At 45.6% G+C, this 20077-nt stretch overlaps 1 protein-coding gene across 5 annotated transcripts in view; it reads right to left on the minus strand.

Annotated features, from left to right (window-relative positions):
• Positions 1–17918, minus strand: part of DENND2B (DENN domain containing 2B) — a gene marked incomplete at its 3' end in the record, with an annotated part of 109157 nt that extends 91239 nt beyond the window's left edge. For 2 of the 5 annotated variants that reach the window (XM_082659778.1, XM_082659775.1), the window contains exon 1: positions 17065–17220. Of the gene's footprint in view, positions 1–6475; positions 6676–17064; positions 17221–17803 lie in introns of those variants that run through there. The other 3 variants (XM_082659776.1, XM_082659779.1, XM_082659777.1) reach the window with 3 other exon arrangements.
• Between the last annotated feature and the right edge of the window lie 2159 nt (positions 17919–20077).

The raw sequence follows: 20077 nt of genomic DNA on the forward strand, positions 1-20077 counted from the left end.
TGACTTCCGGTTCCAGGATTTTACTTACTCTGACCTTGAATAAGGCTTTCTTTTCTGGGTTCATGACCCTTAGAAGCAGCAAGCCTCGGCTGCTAAAAGCTGACTTTTAAAACACAATTGGGGGGACCTATTAGTTGAGTACCTGGGACATAAGTGGGTCCTCAATAAACATTATTCCTCTTCCTTCTCTCACTTCAAAAATCTTCCTTAATCTGTCTTCTAGCAGCCAAGTTTCTTCATACTTTTTCCAGCAGCTCCCCTCCCACAGTCACACCCTCCCTGGGTCTTAAAATCCCTTCAGACTTGGCCCCTGAATCTCCTCAGCACCAAACTGCACTTATTTAACAAGCAATTGCCACCCTGCTCCCACCTCAGCTAGGCTGAGCTCATCACACCAGGTATAATTTAAGAGAGAGGCTTTTATGTCACCATCTAGGTCTAGTGTGTCAAATTCACTCGCATATAGGATTCACTGTCAAATTTTCAGAAGGGGAGTGATGCAATTATTCCAAAACATTATGAAAAGGAATCTGGCTGTGTTGCGTAAGAATAATAGAAAACAAACAAACAAAAAAACAGGATTGGGAATCAGAAGACCTGGGTACAATTTCTTGATCTGAATCTCTCATTAAAGGCTTTTTTTTTTTTTTTTGTAAACTGAATCAGAAATGTTCCTCTATAAAAGTTGCAGAAAATGTTTTCAATGGTTATGGTACATAATAAATAAGAAATATAAGAATTCGAATATAGGTAGCCTCACTCACTAAAAACACTAAAGTGAACAGAAATTTACAAATAGGAAAAAAGGTTATTTTTGGTTTTTTATCAATAAAAGTTAATTCCTACTTCACCCTACTGCAAACTTAATTACAGTCTAAATGTAAAAACTGGAACCATAAAAACACTAGAAAAAATTAATTAATGATTTTTATAATTCTAATGAGTGAAGAAAATTTTTCAAAGCATGACACAAAATTCAACTCAAAAGCCATGAAGGGGGGAAAAAAAGCCATGAAGGAAAATATCATACATTGACCTACATAAAAATTTAAAACATGTGAAAGGCAAATAATTAGCACAAAGTCAAAAATTAAAATAAAACAAACTGAGGGGAAAAATACCAGCAATACATATGGCAAAGAGTTCTAATGTAATATGTATGTAAAAGCTCTTACAAATCGACAAGAAAAAATAATGACCAAATACAAAACTGAACAAAGTATTTGAACAGAAAATTCACATAAGAATAAGCACAACTGCCAGTGAGCATAAAAGGTATTCAATTTCACTAATAATTAAAGAAATCCTAAATAAAGCAACAATAAGAAAGCCTTTTTCACCTATCAGATTGGCAAAGATTGAAACACTCTGTAACGCTCATGTTGGCAAAGGTGTGGTGGAAACAGGCATCATAATATACTTTTTTTTTTTTTTTAATTTATTTTTGGCTGCATTGGGTCTTTGTTGCTGCGTGCGGGCTTGCGGTGGCTTCTCTTGTTGTGGAGCACAAGCTCTAGGCCCGCAGGCTTCAGTAGTTGTAGCACACGGGCTCAGCAGTTGTGGCTTGCGGGCTCTAGAGCACAGGCTCAGTAGTTGTGGCGCACAGGCTTAGTTGCCCCACGGCATGTGGGATCTTCCCAGACCAGGGCTTGAACCCGTGTCCCCTGCATTGGCAGGCGGATTCTTAACCACTGCGCCACCAGGGAAGCCCTTCCATAATATACTTTTGATGAGAACTAAATTGATGCTACTTCTTTGGAAAGAAGTTTGACAATATTTACTAACATTTTAAAGGAGCATAAGCTTTAATCAGCAGATCTTCCCTTCTAGGAATTTTGCCTAAGGTAATACAAGTACTCAAACGCTTGGGCAAAGACAGCTATATACTGCTGTTTATTGCAGCACTGTTTATAATAGGAAAAACTGGAAATAACTCAAATGTCCATCAATAGAGGTTTGGTTAAATAAATTATGATACATCCACCTGAAGAAACAGAGTGCTGCTGTTAAAACTAATGTACTGACATGGAAAAACAGCCTAGGTAAATTATCAAGAGAAGAAATTTCAACCATTTTTTTTACTGTGTTAAAATATATATAAAAGTTGACATTTTAAGCATTTTTAAGTTTAAAATTCAGTGGCATTAATTACATTCACAATGTTGTGTGACCATCACCACTATTTCCAAACCTCTTTCACTCTCCCAAACAGAAACACTGTAACCACTAAGCAAGAGCTCCCAATTCTCCCCTCTCCCCAGGCTCCTGATAACCTCTACTCTATTTTCTGTCTCTATCAATTTGCCTATTATAGACATTTCATGTAAGCAGAATCATACAATATTTGTCCTATTATGTCTGATTTATTTCACTTAGCACAATGTTTTAAAGGTTCATCCCTGTTGTAGCATGTATCAGAATTTCATCCCTTTTACGGCTAATATTCCACTGTACGTATACACCACATTTTCGTTCATTCATTCATGGATGAACACTTGGGTTGTTTCCACCTGTGGGACAGTGAATAATGCTGCTATGAACACTGGCATAAAGTACCTGAGTTCCTGTTTTCACTTCTGTTGGGTTTACACCTGGGAGTGGAATTGCTGGGTCATATGGCAAGTTTTAGCTTTTTGAGGAACCAAAAGAATTCAGTCCCTCAACAACTGCACCACTTACATTCCCACCAGCAATGTATAAGGGTTCTAAATTCCTCCACACTGTCGCCAATGCTTTTTTTTCCTTTTCTTTTCTTTTATTAGAGTATAATCATTTTTTGTAAAACTAAAGTCGATGTATATACAAATGTATTGTAAGAAAAAAATCCATTGTTACACAACTGTTAACAATGATTATATTTCTGGGGTATGGGTTTACAGGATAGGTTCCTATTCAGACTTATTTATTTTTCTATTTTGTAAAAGTTTTTAGGACAAATGTATTGCTTTTGTTACCAAAAAAAAGGAAAACAATCTTAAACAAAAATTAGCCTGAGACAGTTTCATGCGTGCTTGCTAGTCTGAAACTGTAACACCTCACAGTTCTTGTGTTGTGTATACAGCAATGCCCTGAATCAGCAGCAGTGAAAAGATCTGAGTCCAGTCTTAGCTCTGCCACCCTGGGCACTCAGTTTTCTCACCGCTATGCTCTAATGCACCTAGGACCGGATCAGAGTTCCCAATCAGTATGCCAAGGATGGGTTACAGCTGTGCAGACTCCATCAACCCCTGGGGTAGCACCAGAGCTCAGGGTTACCAGCAGCCTCCTCCTTTTATCCCAGTGCACCTTACAAAAATCATCATTTTCTGTGGGTGCAGGGATATGAAAAAGGTTGGGCAGAGGTAAATCAGGTAACCTTTAATATCCCTTCCCACACTGAAGCAGAATTCTGGACTAACGACGGTAACTAAGAAAAGAAGAGCCCTGGGACAAATCTAAGCGTCACTGACCACGAAGGAGAGATGAAGATCCTCCCTCAAGGGGAGAAGCAAGCACAGGGAATCAAGAAATGAGAACTCCACGACGAGAAGGCAGCTTGTGTCTAACAAGTCTAATGTCTCACCTGAAGTCACAGGTCCTTGAGGAGATAGCCAGGGGCAGTGCCTGGAGCCATGCTGCTCTGGGAGAAGCATCCCGAAGTTACCTGCTTGGGCAGCAGACAAGCAAAAAACCTGACCTCTGTGGGAAGAGGCACTGAGGCCTGGCTAAGTGAAAGCCAAGTGAAACCCCCTGTCCAGGTGTTCTCAGCCTATCAGCTGGCAACTGTGGACTTCGCCCTTGAAATTCAACTCCCGGGCTAAAGAGATAATCTCCCAGGCATGTCCTGTGTAAACCTGGCTAATCAACAGAACACACTCAACGTTGAGCCTGCCTGCAGTCCCCGAAACAGCCCTGCCAACCAGGTAGCTGTGCTGAAGGGCAGGGGAGAGCTTATCCTGCCATTAAGGTCACCTATCCGAAAAGAATCACGTGCCCAGGACAGGCATTTTCCAAAAATCAGTCAACAGCTGTTTAGAGACAAGCACACAGCGGAAAACCTCATGCAGAGGTGACAGGAATATTGTGAGAAGAGTCCTAGGGACAGAGGGCACGAACCTTGACCAGGCTTTGTTGATGTTATGGGGTTAGTGACCCAAGAGATTCTAAAGTGTAGACATGAAATTCTAAGTGAATGAAGTGAATAAAGTGTAGACATGAAATTCTAAGTGAATGAAGAACACCAGTTAACATCTGGCCCTCTCACCCTCACTTGAAACTCAGCTGCTGAGCCTGTTAAGCAGTGGTTCCTAACCTCCAGAAGCAGCAGCAGCAACTTAGAAACCCGTTGAAAATGCAAATCCTCAGGCCCCACTTCAGACCTACTGAACTAGAAACAAGATTTCCAGGTGAGCTGGGGGCGGCTCCCGTCTGAACACCACTGCTCTAAGGCCCTAGAGAGCTCTGTCATCTGGAGCACAGACTCTCCCTCCCCACCATCCAGCCTTCCCTTACAGTCTGCTTTAAATGAATTTTGGGGAACTGGAATATTACCTCTCTAGTTACACCCAATAAGACAGACAAGTTTCTTCCCACTCCAATTCTATCTTCCACATGGTCTCATAGGTTTCTTTTCTACCAACTAAACCCAGTTGTGTTCCTTTCCTGCTTTCAGAAGAACAACGATTCCCCAATTCCTGGAGGGTTCAAACACTTCAAGTTCTGACCTCCACCAATCTTTTCGGCCTCCCGCTAGCTCATCTGTGTGTCGCTGCTCATGGTAGGTGCGGGCTCAGTGAAGAGGTGCTGGAGATAAAAGCATTCTCTGAAGGAGTCTTTCCTAACCACAGAGCTTTTCCTTCAGAAGCAAAGTAGTTACTAAAACAGACAGGGATAGGGGAAACAGGAAAGCAGAATCCCATTACTTAAAAAAGAAATTCCTCTGTGTGTCAGGAATCCATGTTAAATCTGAAATTCAATCTCACCCTGCTCTGCCCTTCACAAACTATTCCATCTAGCCGGTGAACCAGGCTGAACACAGATCTCATGAACACCAAGGACTGAAAGTTTATAAACACCCTATACATTTTCATTTCAGAATCCTCACTCTTGATTTATAGAATCCAAAACAGGATCAGTCCCTTGAAATAGAAGTGTCTACCAACAGAAACTAGTCAATGTTCAATTCCCAGCAAGTGAAAGTTATGGCCTAACAAATTTCTTTCCTCAAACATTGCCAGCAAACTTGAAGACTCTAAAAGAGACCTGTGAGGCTTCCCTGGCGGCGCAGTGGTTGAGGGTCCGCCTGCCGATGCAGGGGACGCGGGTTCGTGCCCCGGTCCAGGAGGATCCCGCGTGCCACGGAGCGGCTGGGACCGTGAGCCGTGGCCGCTGGGCCTGTGCGTCTGGGGCCTGTGCTCCGCGACGGGAGAGGCCACGGCAGTGAGAGGCCCACGTACCGCAAAAAAAAAAAAAAAAAAAAAAGAGACCTGTGAACTAGAAAATCAGAGTTTACTTACAAATGCCAGTTTACTGACAAATTACTTAAAATTTCCAAAACCAAATTCCATCTTCTTACTACAAAATAGGGGGGATCACAATAGGACATCTAATGAGCTCCTTGTGGAGTACTGATCAGAAAGATCACTCTTCCTACCCAGGTAAAGAGAGGTGATTCAGGCTGTTTCCAAGTCTTGTCACACACCCCACCCTCTCCAGGTTTTGATATGCACTGGTAGTCTCAATATTTAACCTGGTACTCCTTTCAGAAAAAGATGGGAAAAAAAACAAAAAAAACCCCTCACTCAACCCCACAAACATCCAAAATCTATCCTAGCTTCCAATGGACAGAAAGGAGAACATGACAGTAAACAACACTTAACAATTCAGGAAAAAAATGCTCATTAACTATTTTGTATAACTAAGAGGAGGTGGCATCAATCAGAGTGGGGATATAGAAAGAGCACATGCTTTGGAATCATACAGACTTAGATTTGGATTTTAACCAAGTTAGCCAGTCTGAGTTCCTCAGCTGTAGACAGCAGAATATCAACAAATTCGTTCATGGATTGTTGTGAGAATTTGCTAAAATGATGCAAGTGAAAACGCCTAGTAAAACACAATGTCTAGAATAGAGTAAGCATTCATTCTACTAATGATATACCACAAATCTAAAATCTACAGAAATTTTTAAAACACATATTGATCCCAAGAATTATGCAGAATTGAATTATATTTATTCAACTTCCTTTAGCTAATCATTTATGTGTCTATCCCCACTCCAGCTCCCTTCTATTTCCCCATATTTTGACACTTTATCCCTAGTTGTGCCACACCTAGAATACAGACCCCTCATACTGGTTTTCCAAACTCCTTACCATGGCCAAAAGGCTCTACCTGAACTAGCCTCTACCATCTTATACCCCCCTACATCCACCTGCCCCCTATATTCTAACAATGACGACTTTCTGTTCTCTCAACATGCCAAGCTCTTTCCTACCTCAGGGGCTTTGCCTTGCTGTTCCCTCTTCCAGGAATGTACTTTCCCCAAATCTTCACATTCACAGCTTCTTCTCATCCTTGAACTTGCAGCTCAAATGTCATCTTCTCAGAGAGGTCTCCTCTAACTTCTCTTTTGAAAATAGCTATCAAGTTTCTGTTTCTCGGGCTTCCCTGGTGCCACAGTGGTTAAGAATCCACCTACCAACACAGGGGACACAGGTTCAAACCCTGGTCTAGGAAGATCCCACATGCCGCAGAGCAACTAAGCCCGTGCACCACAACTATTGAGCCTGCGCTCTAGAGCCTACGAGTCACAACTACTGAACCCGCATGCCACAGCTACTGGAGCACGTGCTCCGCAACAAGAGAAGCCACTGCAAGGAGAAGCCAGCACACCACAACAAAGAGCAGCCCCCACTCGCCGCAACTAGAGAAAGCCTGGGTGCAGCAACAAACACCCAACGCAGCCAAAAATACACACACAAAATAAATAAATAAATAATTTTTTTTTAAGTTCCTGTTTCTCTCTCTTTTATATCACCATTATTTCCTTCATGGCTCATATCACTATCTTTATCTCATTTATTGACTTGTGTGATTTTTTACTTACTGCCCCCCCATGACACAAGGACTTTGCTGTGTTAGTTACCTCTACACCCCCAGCATAGAGAACTGTGCCTAGAACAGGATGGCTACTCAATAAAGATGTACTGAATGAATGAATAAATAAAAAGTTTCTAAACAAGAGAGGCAGAGTTGGACACCCTCCCTGCCCCCTCAGTGGGATCTCAAGGAAAGAATGTAAATTAAGAGAAAGGGCTGGGGAGAAATAAACCCTTAGGGAACACAAATGGATAAATCATCCCAACTCCCCCACTGACAATAACTGCTATCGGGGCCAGGACGATGTCATAAGTGTTGCAATCTCCACAGCTTTCTTTTTCTCCCCACTAACTTTTCTTATTGTGGTAAAATACACGTAACTCCATGGTTTTCTCCTTTAGTTTCTACAGCTTCCCAGGGCTCAAATTCTTCCAGCAAAGCTATGGAGACATATGACCTTGGGTATTTTTCAGATGAAAAGGAGTCTGGATAGCATTGCTTTTGAAACTCACCTGGGTTTACCAAACAGATGTGGGTTTTGAGATTTTAAAAAAAAAGAAAAGAAAAGAAGCTTTTCTACTTCCATTTAATGAGATTTAAATACAACAAAATTTTCCAGTTGTTCCTCATTGTTTTCTTTTTAATTTGACCCCTGCCACTTCCCTTTGGGCACTTACTCAGCGTTAAGAAAACCCACCGCCCTTCTTACCACCAGTATCCTCACAGCTGGCTCTCCCAGCACCGTTGAGCGGTAACCCAATCCTGAGCAGCAGTGATGACTCACAACCCAGAGAGACCGGGTCCCACAGAGGACAGTGCTGCCCACTCCATTTCAAAAACAGCAATTTATCTGGCATTTCCACTTATGTTGGAACCCTAAGGGGTGAGTAAATCTGGGGGTTAGAGGGGGGCAAAGAAAATAAACTTCAGTGCTCTCTTTCTAGATTCCAAAGCCTCAGTTCTCTGAGTTAGTGAAGTCACAGACCGCAGACTGACAGTCAGTCACAGACTGACATTGCCAAGTTCAACTCAGCTACCCCAGGTACTTTCCTTTTGCATTCAAATACCACACTTCTTTATAGGTGCCAGGGTCAGTCAGGTTCTTTAATTTCCTTTCCCTATTTGCATCCATTTGCCAAGTGACAAAGTATAGGTACACATGGGTCTGACCTTCTTATTCTTAGATCCCTACAAATGAGTACAAGGCCCCACGTGTGGTTTCTACACACTGTGGTCTTCACTTGTTTTTTTTTTTTTTTTTTTGGCTGTATTGGGTCTTCATTGTGGTGCGCGGGCTTCTCATTGCGGTGGCTTCTCTCGTTGTGGAGCACGGGCTCTAGGCACGAGGACCTCAGTAGTTGTGGCGCACGGGCTCAGTTGCTCCGCAGCATGTGGGATCTTCCCGGCCCAGGGCTTGAACTCGTGTCCCCTGCATTGGCAGGCGGATTCCTAACCACTGCGCCACTAGGGAAGCCCTTCACTTCTTTTAATCACTCCTTCAGAACACACGATAGGTCAAAAATTGCTAATAAACTAAATGAGGTAGGGGAGTCTGACATAACTCTGTGCCAAGAAAACTTACCTCCAGTAAGGAGTGTGAGGCATAGTGTTGGTAGCTGAAAGTACCATCAAGCCTGAGCGTCTCCTGACTGTACAGGGAGCTACTGTAGAGACTGAGCTCCTGCCTCTGGGAGCCTACAGAAGCAAAACTGCAGAAGAAATAAAATGTTTGACCCTAATCCACAGAGTTTGGTCTTCTAAAGCAAAAGGAACCTTAAATTATAAACAGCCTCATTCAAAGGGAAAATCTGTGAAGCACCTACTCCCAGGAACTCCCCATTCTGCCCTAGGCCAGCCTGGGTTCAGCAGGCCCATAAATTGGCACTGTTGATATGACCTTCCCAGACTCTAGCTCAACAAGAGATAACAACAAAGCTGAGAGCTTTGGTAGCACTCAAAGGAGATTTGAGGGACTTAAAACATGCTGCTAAATACAGCAGCAAAAGTTCCTGTTTCTTGCAGTTGAACAAGGAAATCTCTTTATAATTACACTTGTAGATAAGATGCACCAAGCTACTCGGTACTACTCCTTCTTGTGAGGAACAGGTTAGAACCTCCCGTCCCAATCCACCGCTCCTCGCTCCTCGGGGGCAAGTCTCACCTGGGGCTGTGGAGACAACGTGTCTCCTGGAAGATAAAGTGCCAGGAGCTTCTTATACAGCTCACTGTCTTAGCCACAACCATTTGCCTGGGGATAGTCACCACTCTTCGTTCCCTAGCTCTCTCTGCCCCTGATTTACACTCTCCCTCAGCCCACTTCCCTTCTTCCTCTTTTGCCCAGGGCTCTGCCACAGAACATGCATTACTCATCAGAGAGGGTCCTTTCAACCTAGATGCTCCTTTGTTCCGCCAGATTCCCCCTCTGGTTTACATAATTCTTTACAAAAGCAAGGTACAAGAGCTATGACCTCTGTACTGACAGGGGACACTTACTACTGCCCTGCCGATACTAGATATCTGTCCAAGACATGGAGGAAGGGGATAGCGCCTCACATTTCTCAGCAGAACAAACTGGACAGACAGACTAGCCACTCAGAAACAAAGCCTGCTTGGCTTACAAGGGAATAATAAATATAACTATAGTGGCTCACATTGCATAAAGTGCTAGATACGAGGTGCTATTCTCAGCACTTGACATTTAGGCCTCACCACGACCCTATGAAATAGTACTATTACCACCTCCATTCTATAGAAGAGGGACTGGGGCATGGGAGGCTAAGTACCTTACCCAAGGCGACACAGCTGGGACGTGGCAGAGCCAGAATGTGAACCCCGACAGCCCGACCAGGCTCTAGACATCACTCTTTCATTGGATGGCTCTTCCCTTAACACACAGGTTTGTCTCTGAGCAAAACTGGCTCACTCCAGACTCTAAAGGAGAGAGGGTCTGTCAAAAAACACTGCCAGTTTTCTCCACTGAGAGAAGGAAACAGTGTTGGCCGCATTTATTCACAGAGCTGGTCTAAGTCTTTACAGCAGAACAAATGAGTACTCCAAACATGTGTTGACCAAAATTTTTCCAGAGGCACTAAGTGAAACCACCACCTCCTTTCTTAATGACCTGGGAGACCTTCTAACTTACTAAGGGCTAGAGCCTCTCTGCAAGTTGTTGCAACCGAGCCCTATGCAGCTGAGAACAAGTTCCCAGTCTCCAAGTTATACGAACCAAGGCAAAATGCTTCTTAGAATCCAGCTGATGGGGTTAAAAAAAAAAGTTACCCAAATATGTTTTTAAGCATAAATTAAGTATGTTGGTCAGTCTGAGGAAATAAAATGTATCAAATATTTTACTTAGCTTCATTGGACTTTAGGGAAATCTAGTTGGAAAGATAAGATAATGCATATCAAGAGTCAAGTCAGAATGTCAATGAAAACACTCAATCCAAACCTCCCACTTCCTGGAAGAGGAAACTGAAGCCTAGAGAAGCCAAGTTACTTCCCCAAGGTCACCCAGCAAGTCGTAGCTAGAGCCAGGACTAAAGCTCAGATCTGCTTACTACCTGGCCAGGGCTCTTTCTACTCCTGTGTGCGGGCAGAGAAGTTCTTAGGAGGGAGAGATCTCTAACAGCAGAAGCAGCTAGCATTTTTTTTTTTTGTGGTACGCGGGTCTCTCACTGTTGTGGTCTCTCCCGTTGCAGAGCACAGGCCCCGGACACGCAGGCTCAGCGGCCATGGCTCACGGGCCCAGCCGCTCCATGGCATGTGGGATCTTCCTGGACCAGGGCACGAACCCGTGTCCCCTGCATCGGCAGGCGGACTCCCAACCACTGCGCCACCAGGGAAGCCCCAGCAGCTAGCATTTTTTGAGAGCATATGTGTGCCAGAAACTAAGCTAAGTGCTTTATGTAAATTATCTCATTTAACCCCTGCAACAGATCTTTAAGATGGGTAATATTACTAAGACACTAAGGTTTACAAAGGTTAACTCCAGAGGTCCACAGATAGTAAGAGGAAGCGCCAGACTATGAACCTCCAGAGCTGGCTACAAAGCCTATGTTCTAAGCTGGGTCTTGAAGGATACAGGATAGAATTCATGGAAGCAGAGGTGAGGAGTGCTAGGGTAGCCAGTGTCCAGAGCACTGAGAGCAGCTTGGGAAGGGCCTCCAATGCTGCGTTAAGGGGGACCTCAAGGTCCTACCTGGGCCAGCCTGTAGGAATGGGGCAAGCAAGAAGCAGTTCTATACTCCCATGACTATGAAGGGTAAGCATCCTACAAGAGGGTAGAGCTGAGCCTATGAAGCTGGGTTGAGAAGGACCACGTCAGAAACTCTCCTGGGGTCTTGACAGAGAGATGAATAAAGTACAAAGTATACACTCCTTCTAAAAGAAGAATATGATTTGACTTTCCTAGCCTAGTAACCCCAACTTGATTAAGAGATTCCAGCCTTACTCTCTTCAAAGAGCTGCTCCAAGTTGATAATAATAATGGAAAGCACTGAACATTTACTGTGTGCCAGGCACTGGGCTGAGAGCTTTACATGTATCATTTCATTCAATCCTCACCACAACTGTAACAAGCTAAGAGTTATTATTATATCCATTTTACAGATGCCTCACAGAAAACTGGGACTCAGAGAGATTAGATAAATTACCCAAGGTCACACAGCTAGTAAAGAGTAATGTCAGATTCTAAACCTGTGTTTATATGACCCCTGAGTTCCAGCCCTTAATCACTTCACTACACTGCATGTAAGATACTCTCATTATGTGCAAATAATTCCATCAGAGCTGCTCTAAGGCAGCACCATACACTCACTGAATATCTAATAGTCACTGAGAGTTGAACAAACACATTACAGGTTGACTCACTTAAAAGCAATCTATAAAACTCAGTTGTCAGAACTCCATAAGGGAGCCTGTGTTCCAAGACATGAATGAACATACCAAAATCAGTTCCTCAAACAAATCTAAAGAGTTCTAGAAACTAGCTGACTTTATAGTTTTCTTTCCAATTTTCCCATTTCCCTTTTCCCGTTCCCCACCCCCTGCACACACGCACCAGGGTCAGACACTGTCAGAGAAGCCTCAAACACCCTCCTCCTATTTCCAGTCCTTTAGTGGGCTCTCTCCCATTACTCAAACAGTGCTTCAAATCAGAGTCTAAGAGTTGGACCCTCTTCCTTTTTCCCAGGCTAACGCATGAGACAGCCATTAACCCTACCACCAAAACCTAAAACTTCAGTAGGTCTGTGTTTCTTCTCAGTCACACGGACAGAGGCTCACACTGGGGAGGAAATAACTATACTACAACAAGTAATACAATATATATATGGGATAAATCCCACACTTGATACTTTTTTAGATCCTCCCCAGCTCTTGGCCCAGACCCTCTGTATTCACTGACTAAATGGGTAAACAGACCAAGAGAACATATGGGCACCAGAGATGTCTCTGGGCCCAAAGAGCAAATGAACAGGGGTGTTGACTGCAGTGCCAGCCGCTCCCACCCACTCCTGCCCTCCCAGTGCTTGTTAGGATCTACACAACACTGTCTCTTTGAGCCCCTGGGGGCGGGCCGGCATTCTGCAGTATCACGAAGGCCTCCTAGGTCAGCCCAGGTACACCCTCTATCACCCTTCCTGTCCCTGACAACTACCCTCTCCTCAATCCCCCTCCCAGGGCCTTTCTCCTGTTCCTTCTAGTAATCTTCCTACTGCTTCAGATCTCCCATAACCCTATGTTTATCTCCTTTTTCCCAGGTTCAAATAGTCCTTCATCCACTGTGACGCTTCCTATTAGCCAATCTCCAGCTCACATACAAATCCCAGTGACAAGTCACACAGAAAAAGAGTCTGGATCTTTGAGAAACAGGTGGTTTCATGACAAACTCTTAGGAACAGGTCAGCTTTGGTTAAGAAGGCTTCATATCCTGATTGCATATAATTCACCCTTTATAGAGACAGTGCAATCTAAGATTCAGGCAGTTTTCAGAGAAGAGTATTGTGATCATTTCAACAGCCCCTCAACAGCAGTATACCTGAGCCAAAAAAAATGAGAAGGGATCTTTGGAGAAATCCTTCAATAAGGTAGTCTAGACTCATTCAGCATCTTCCTCTCCCCTCAAAACACACATACACACATACACACGTGCAGGCCAGTTTTCTAGGGCCCATGGCTAGAAACAGAGACCCTGGATTTTTTCTATCAGACAATATATCACGTGGCATGTTCCCCTCAGATGGATACACCCGCATTTCACCCCACCCACCTATTGGGACAGGTGCACAGAGCAGCTTCTCCCCAGCATAAAAGAGATGCACAGTCTCCCTCCCCACCCCCAGAAGAAGCCACTCACTAGTGCAAGTTTTCCCACAGAAAGAGAACTCTCTGCAGACCATGCCAGGTGGTCTTTTTTTTTTCTTTCATGCCCTCCTGGCCCCTTTTCCACTTTCGCATGGTTCCTGTGAGGCCCCCTCCCTACAGCCTGCTCTCCCAAGCTAAGGCGGAGGGACAGAAGGAAGACAAGCCAAAGCCGTGCAGGGCTGCTGCCCGGCCTCCCCCAGGCTCCACACACGTTCCCTTTGCTTGGCTGCCTCAGCAAACTCTCTTGGGCCCAACATGAGAAATCAGGAGTCTCCAGGGCAGTGACAGGTAACAGCTAAGAGAAGCAACAGGATGACATGCTCTCAGCCTCTCAGTCCTGCCAGCCTGCAGGGAGGTGCTTTGGACAGCCCAGGACTCAGACCCTCTACCTGTCTCAGGTTCCTACCTCCCGGAAGTAGTCATTAGAATCAGGTGAGGTGGGGACGGGACGCAGCCTCTCTTAGTCCCGGGCCAGCAGTGTGGCTGTGATATCTGGAGTTGTGGAGCCTGTCCAAATGGTACACCCAAGCCCTGCATTCCAGGGACAGGGGCAGAGCCAGCAGAACTGAGGACGGCCTTGGCCTGTCCTCCAAAGTATTTCAGAATTGCAACTTCCCTGGGTAACTGATTATTCTAATTTTACAGAGAGAAGGAGCCCAGGGGGAGAAAGTGCAGGAAGAGGAGTAAAGGAAGGGGGAGAGAGGGAGTAAGAACAAGAATGTTACTTTTTCATCCTTAAGGAACATGGAGGGATCCGATTTGTGACTCAGCTCTGGGAAACTGGACTGACAAGGAGTGGGGAACAGCTGCAGCCCCAAGCTAAGCTGTGGACAGCTTCCCCTCAGGCTGGAGAGGCTGCTGTGACAAGATTCACCTGGAAAAAAGGCTCCGTTATTTAAAAAAAAAAAAAAAAAAAAAATCTGTCTGTTCAGGGGCTTCTTCCAAGGCACTACTCCAGGGCCTGGCTGGCAGGTGTGCCCTTGCCCTACAACAAAAGCTGCGGCTGCAGGTGGGGTGCCGGCCCTTTCCCGTGTTCCCACCTAGTATGCCAGGAGCCTCCCGGAGTCTCTGAGGACAGAGCTGGGACGCCCTTGCCCAGAGGCTCCACTCCCCTGCTATTCTGTTCCTTGCACAGTCCCACGGCATATCGAGTATCTCTGCCCTTGGAATTCCCAATTCCTTGTTTCTTTCTTATTTCCCTCTAAGCTGTAGCCACAGGTTCCTAAAAGAGCTGCCTAGCCCCCAAGGACCTTTCAGAGCAATAACACTTCCTGCCAGTTAGAACCCTGCCTTTCAAACCCAAAACGGAGGAGAAAGGCCTCCCTGCTCACTCGCAACAGTTTCCCCAGCAGAACCTAACAGGATGAGGGAACCAGCCCTGGCAACCAGTAGCCTCTCTTCCAGCTTCTAAAATCTATGACTCCGTAAGCGCCAGGCAGCTGTGGGAAAAGCAAAGGGTCTCTTGGAGTCCCTCTCCTCCATACTAAAACATGTGAGTCAGGTGACCCAAGGAAAGCTTCATCTCTGAAGGATCATTTATGGCTCAAAGTCTACAGTGAACATCACTAAACTTCCCAACCCAAAGAAAGCACTATTTGTTTCTTTTCACATCTTGAAGAAGTTTTAAAAGGATTTTCTCATTTTTATTTATAAATGCAAAAGAGAAGAAGGGACTTTATAAATGGGAAAACCAGAACAAAGTGACTTTCCAGAAGAAAGAGGGACCATCCATCAAGTGTCAATTCATAACATCTTACATCATATAGGACTTGACTTGTTTAAAACTACGTTCATGGAAATTATTTCATTTGCTCCCCGCAACAGTCCTATGAAGGAGCTATTATCATTATCCCCATTTCACAGCCAATAAATCTGAAGGTCGTAGAGGTTGAGGGTCTTGCCCATGGCTACCTTTATGGTAAGTAGCAGAACCTGGCCACGGTTCACGTCTCCTAAACCCAAATCCATTATTCATTCTGCTACACCAAAAGAAAGATCATCTGCTAGCCCTCTTCACACGTGCGGGGACCATAAAATTGGAGGAGCTGCCCAAACACATCCACACGAGTAGAGGAGAACTGAGATCCTGGATTTGCGTTGTCCACCGAAGGGGCCACTGACTCAGAGAGGCCTCCTCTTCACATCCCCCAAACTGAGTCCCAGCCAACAGCGCCATGCCACATCCCCCCAGTTAACCGAGGTGTCAACCAAGCAGAGGAGCCCTGGAGTGCAGTGAAAGGAGGCATCACTTTAGAAGCGGCCCGTCTGAGGTCCAGGGCCATGGAGTTCACCCTTATGGAGCCTCAGGCCACAACAATGATGTACACATGTCCACATTCAGGGAGCCCGCTTGGGGACATGGCCAGTGCTTTCATTGGCAAGCTGACCCGAAGTTAATCAGAAGGCCCCCCTCATTGTTTGCCAGAGTACAAAAGACATTCTGTTCAGAAAGTTCAAGAAGAAAAACCAAAGAGCCAGGATGGCAGCTGTTCCCTCATCCCACAGAGAAACCAAAGGCACCCACCAAGTTTCCTGAGGCCCAGCAGTAAGTTTAAGATATAACATGGCTGAAGCGGAAGCACATCCCGATGGGTCTCCACTGCAGGGAGTGTCCACTGCGTTAACCCTCCTGATAAGATCACTGACAACCTTAGCTACCTCATCACCTATGAAAGTGCCTTTCTGGAACAGTCTCCTCTCCTAGGCCACAATGAGTTCACCACACACTAGTCCTCTAGGTCAGAACAAGTTTTACCGAAACATAGGACAGTGTAGAAGGGGCGTGCGGCATGGACACTGCATGCCCTGAGAGTTGGTTAAAATATTAACCAAGGAATCCATTCAGCACAACCACAGCACTTCATGTCTCCTCAGGTAACCTAGCTCTTAGCAGCAGCTCACTCTGAGATATCTGGATAAGAAAAACCTCTTTGCAGGTCCCCCAGCCCCCAGACACCACCTGCCTCCACCCCATGTATTTTCTAAGGAAAGCCTGTGATGGACTTTATTAATGAAGGAGGACAGCTTGCTTCTTACCAAGCTACCTGGGGGCCAGAGAGAGAGACCAACCCCGGTTCAGATATCCCTAGGACAGTCCCTCTGTCCTAATAACTACTCCGGAGAGACTTGGAGCTCACCACAGGCTCCCAGCTGAGTTAATTAGCTTTTTTTTTTTTTCATTAGGTCAGACATAGCAGCACCAAGAGACAAAACAGACAGTGTTCACTAGAACAAACCAAGCCACTCAAAAGACACTGGAGTTTCCACGTAAGAACTACAAACACAATGCTGGAGTGATGATAACTCATTTTTCTACATAAAAGACCCTTCCTGTAAAATATCCTGAGACTTTGTGCTAAATAAAAGTAAGATGATGATTCCTATAGTGAAGTCTAAACACCTCAGGTTCAGTAAGAGTGAGATCAGCTAGATCTGCAAAGTCAAGAAAATTGGCTGTTTCCCTCCTCCTTAAGCTAATAGAATCCAACTGTTGGAGCATGACATCATTCCTGAGCCCCAAACCCCGAGCACAGAGTACAGACACTTGCCTGCCTCCCAGAAAACAGCCCAAGACTGGCCAGGAAAGGAGGAAAAACAATCCAAGCCTGGAGCTGACCTTACCTGAAAGTCCCGGTGCTTTCCTGCCCACTCCATTCTCAGCAGTTTGGCTCACACCACAGTCTGTTAGGGAGCCCAGGGCCCCCAAATCCACTCGCTCCGGCTCGGATACCTGCTGCGAGCTTCCCACGGCTCCTTCCTCTGACCTTTCGTGGCGCTCCTTCCAGCCAAATGAGCGGAGCACTGCTGGCCGGCCAGGCCAGTCGTCATGGAGACCCTGTTCTCGCCAGCGCTCGCTCCCGATCTCTCCCTCCCTCCCTCCCTTTCTCTCTCTCCCTCCCTTTCTCTCCCCCGACCCCTCCCTCGCTGTCTCCCTCTCTCTCCCTCAGTTCTGGGAGGCTTTCATGAAACAGCACTGTCTTTTGATCAGCTCGGTCTCTGCACGCATTCCACTCCTCCTACCTCCCTCCCAGTCAGACAAGGGCTCTGGGCTGCTCCTGGGAACTCGCTTCAACAGCTCAGAGGGGAGAAGGGAGAAGACAGTGAGTGGACTTGTTCTGCTCCCCACCAGTGTCTCATTTTTTTTATAACTTGGAAGAGTCCTGGTCAGGGGGGAGGGAGCTAGCTGGAACACTTGGAGGGGAAGCAAGCCCTTCCTCTGGGTCCTGGAGTGAGGGGAGGGTAGGAGGACCCAGATGCACTGCCTCGACTTGTTTGTGCGCTTGGGATTTTCCCCGGCAGCAGCTGAGGCGGAAATGCATTCACCTCCCTGGAGCTCGCCTGAACTGGCCTCTCTTCTTACCTTGCTGCCTGCCCAGGCCGTGGTGATGGCTTTAACCAGTGCAGGGACTCATGGTACTAGTGCTGGTGCCAAAGCAGTCTCTCATCTTCCTGCAATGGAGAGGAAAGACACCAGGTCAGGTCCAGTAAGTGTCCTGGGCAAGTCAGAGTCACAGCCCAAGCAACAAATGTGATACAAATACAGCCTAAAGCCCAGGCTTTCTGTGAGCTGTCGTCATGGCCAGAAATAATATCAGTGCTGTTAAAGAGCTAGCACAGTGCCTGGGACACAGCAGGCCCTCTAAGCGTAATCCCCCGATGCATATTTCTGCTCTGTAATATATTTTTTAAAATATTTATTTATTTGGCTGTGCCGGGTCTTAGTTGTGGCATGTGGGATCTAGTTCCCTGACCAGGGATCAAACCCGGGCCCCCTAAATTGGGAGCACGGAGTCTTATCCACTGGACCACCAGGGAAGTCCTCTGCTTTGTAATATTCTTTTACATGCACTATTTTGTTCGATCCCCAAAACCTTTTGAAGTATACTGGATAGATATCATTATCACCATTTTATAGATGGGAAAACTAAGGCTCAGAGGGATCAAATATCTAGTCCACAGTTACAAAGCCAGTTTGGCAGTCGAAGAACTAACAGTAGAGACCAGTCCGCTGCCCCCTAGTCTGGTACTTTCCTCTAAGGTACACTGCCATCTGATCTTACAAACTAACAGTTTTTTTGACAGCCAGTTATGAGATACAAGGCTGGGTTCCCTGGGGAAGATAGAGACTCCTTCTGAGTCGTGATCAAATAGGCCCTACTATCATCTTTTAGCCTGAAGGCTCTACGATAGCCTCTATGAGATATGAAACATACAGGTGCACAGATGAGAGAAAAAAAGTCCTGCCCTATAGCTATAAATTACCTTACACTTCTCCAAAGTACTCTTACAAATCTTGGCTCATCTGTTCAACCCAAGAGACCCACAGTTAGGATGGTACTATCATACTAATTTAACAGATTTTTTTAAAAATCTAAAAGAGAGGCCAAATAACTTGGCCCAGGTCACAGAACCAGAAGATAACAGATCTAGAAATAGTAGCCAAGCCTTTCAACCTCTTCCGTATATTAAGCAGAGTAGTTCCAAGAGCACCAGACAGAGCAGGGGTCAGAAGATCAGGTAGCCCCGGCTCCACAGCAGCCATGTGCCTCCGGGCAGATCACCTAGCCTCCCAGTCTCCATATAAAACCTGTCCCCTGGGCAAGTGACAGGGCTGGGATGAGCATGAAAAGATGTGTGTGAAAGCATTCTCTTTCACAGGCACTGAGCTAAGAACTTCATCTCAGCTGCTCTTCACCACAAACAAACAAAACCTGGGGCAGTTGGTTTGCCCCCAAGAAGAGGCCCCTGAGGCTCAAGGAAGACATTTTTCAACGTTGCTTCCTAAAACCGTGCTAGAGAGATTCTGATGGAATCTTTAAGGCTGAGATCCCTTGCAGAATTTCTGTGTTTTTCACTAATGTCCAATATACCACAAATTTCTTAAAACAAGATTTTAATTCAGTCAAGTTTAAAAGGTAAATATATGTCAGGAGATAAGGTAGGAGGTATGTCACAAAATACAACAGGAAATAACAGAATGGCACAAACCCTAAGTGGGGGGCACTTTTGCTTCAGTGAAGCAATCAGAGCTTCAAAGAGGGTATACTCAACCACCTACTAGAAATACCCAACCCAATACCCTGACCCAAGTACCAACTCAGGAATTCCTCATAGGCCCTAGTGTCCCCCACCCCCATCTGCAAAGGAAGACAAGATGAAACGGCAAGGGCAATACCATCAAATCACTAAACTTCTCCCCCATCCCATTCCCAACAGGCAGCCCTCTGCTCTGCTCCTGATGCCCAAAATGCACATTCCACTTGCCCAGTCTCCATGATGAGAAAGCAGAGGTGATGCCCATTCATTTTTACAATAAGACAATAGTCACAGTTATAATATTAATACCAACTAATGTTTATTGAGCACCTACCATATGTCAGGCATTCTTCTAAGCAGCATGAAGGGACAAGGTTGAGTACTAAAGCTGATACAAGTCAGTCTCTAAAGTAATGCAAACTTCAAAAAGCCCTCCAGACCAGACACAGAATGCAGGCCATGCTCCCCCTAGTGGCACACCGGGGTTACAGCGGTTCCTTAGGGCCCTCCCCTGGGGGGACCAGGTAGGGACATAGTAAGGGCCGCATTAGTGGGAGAACTGAAATCGCTGCTTGGGTGCTGCTATTGTGTATAAGCT

The sequence above is a fragment of the Grampus griseus genome, assembly GCF_964374135.1.
Source record: "Grampus griseus genome assembly, chromosome: 8".
NCBI lineage: Eukaryota > Metazoa > Chordata > Mammalia > Artiodactyla > Delphinidae > Grampus > Grampus griseus.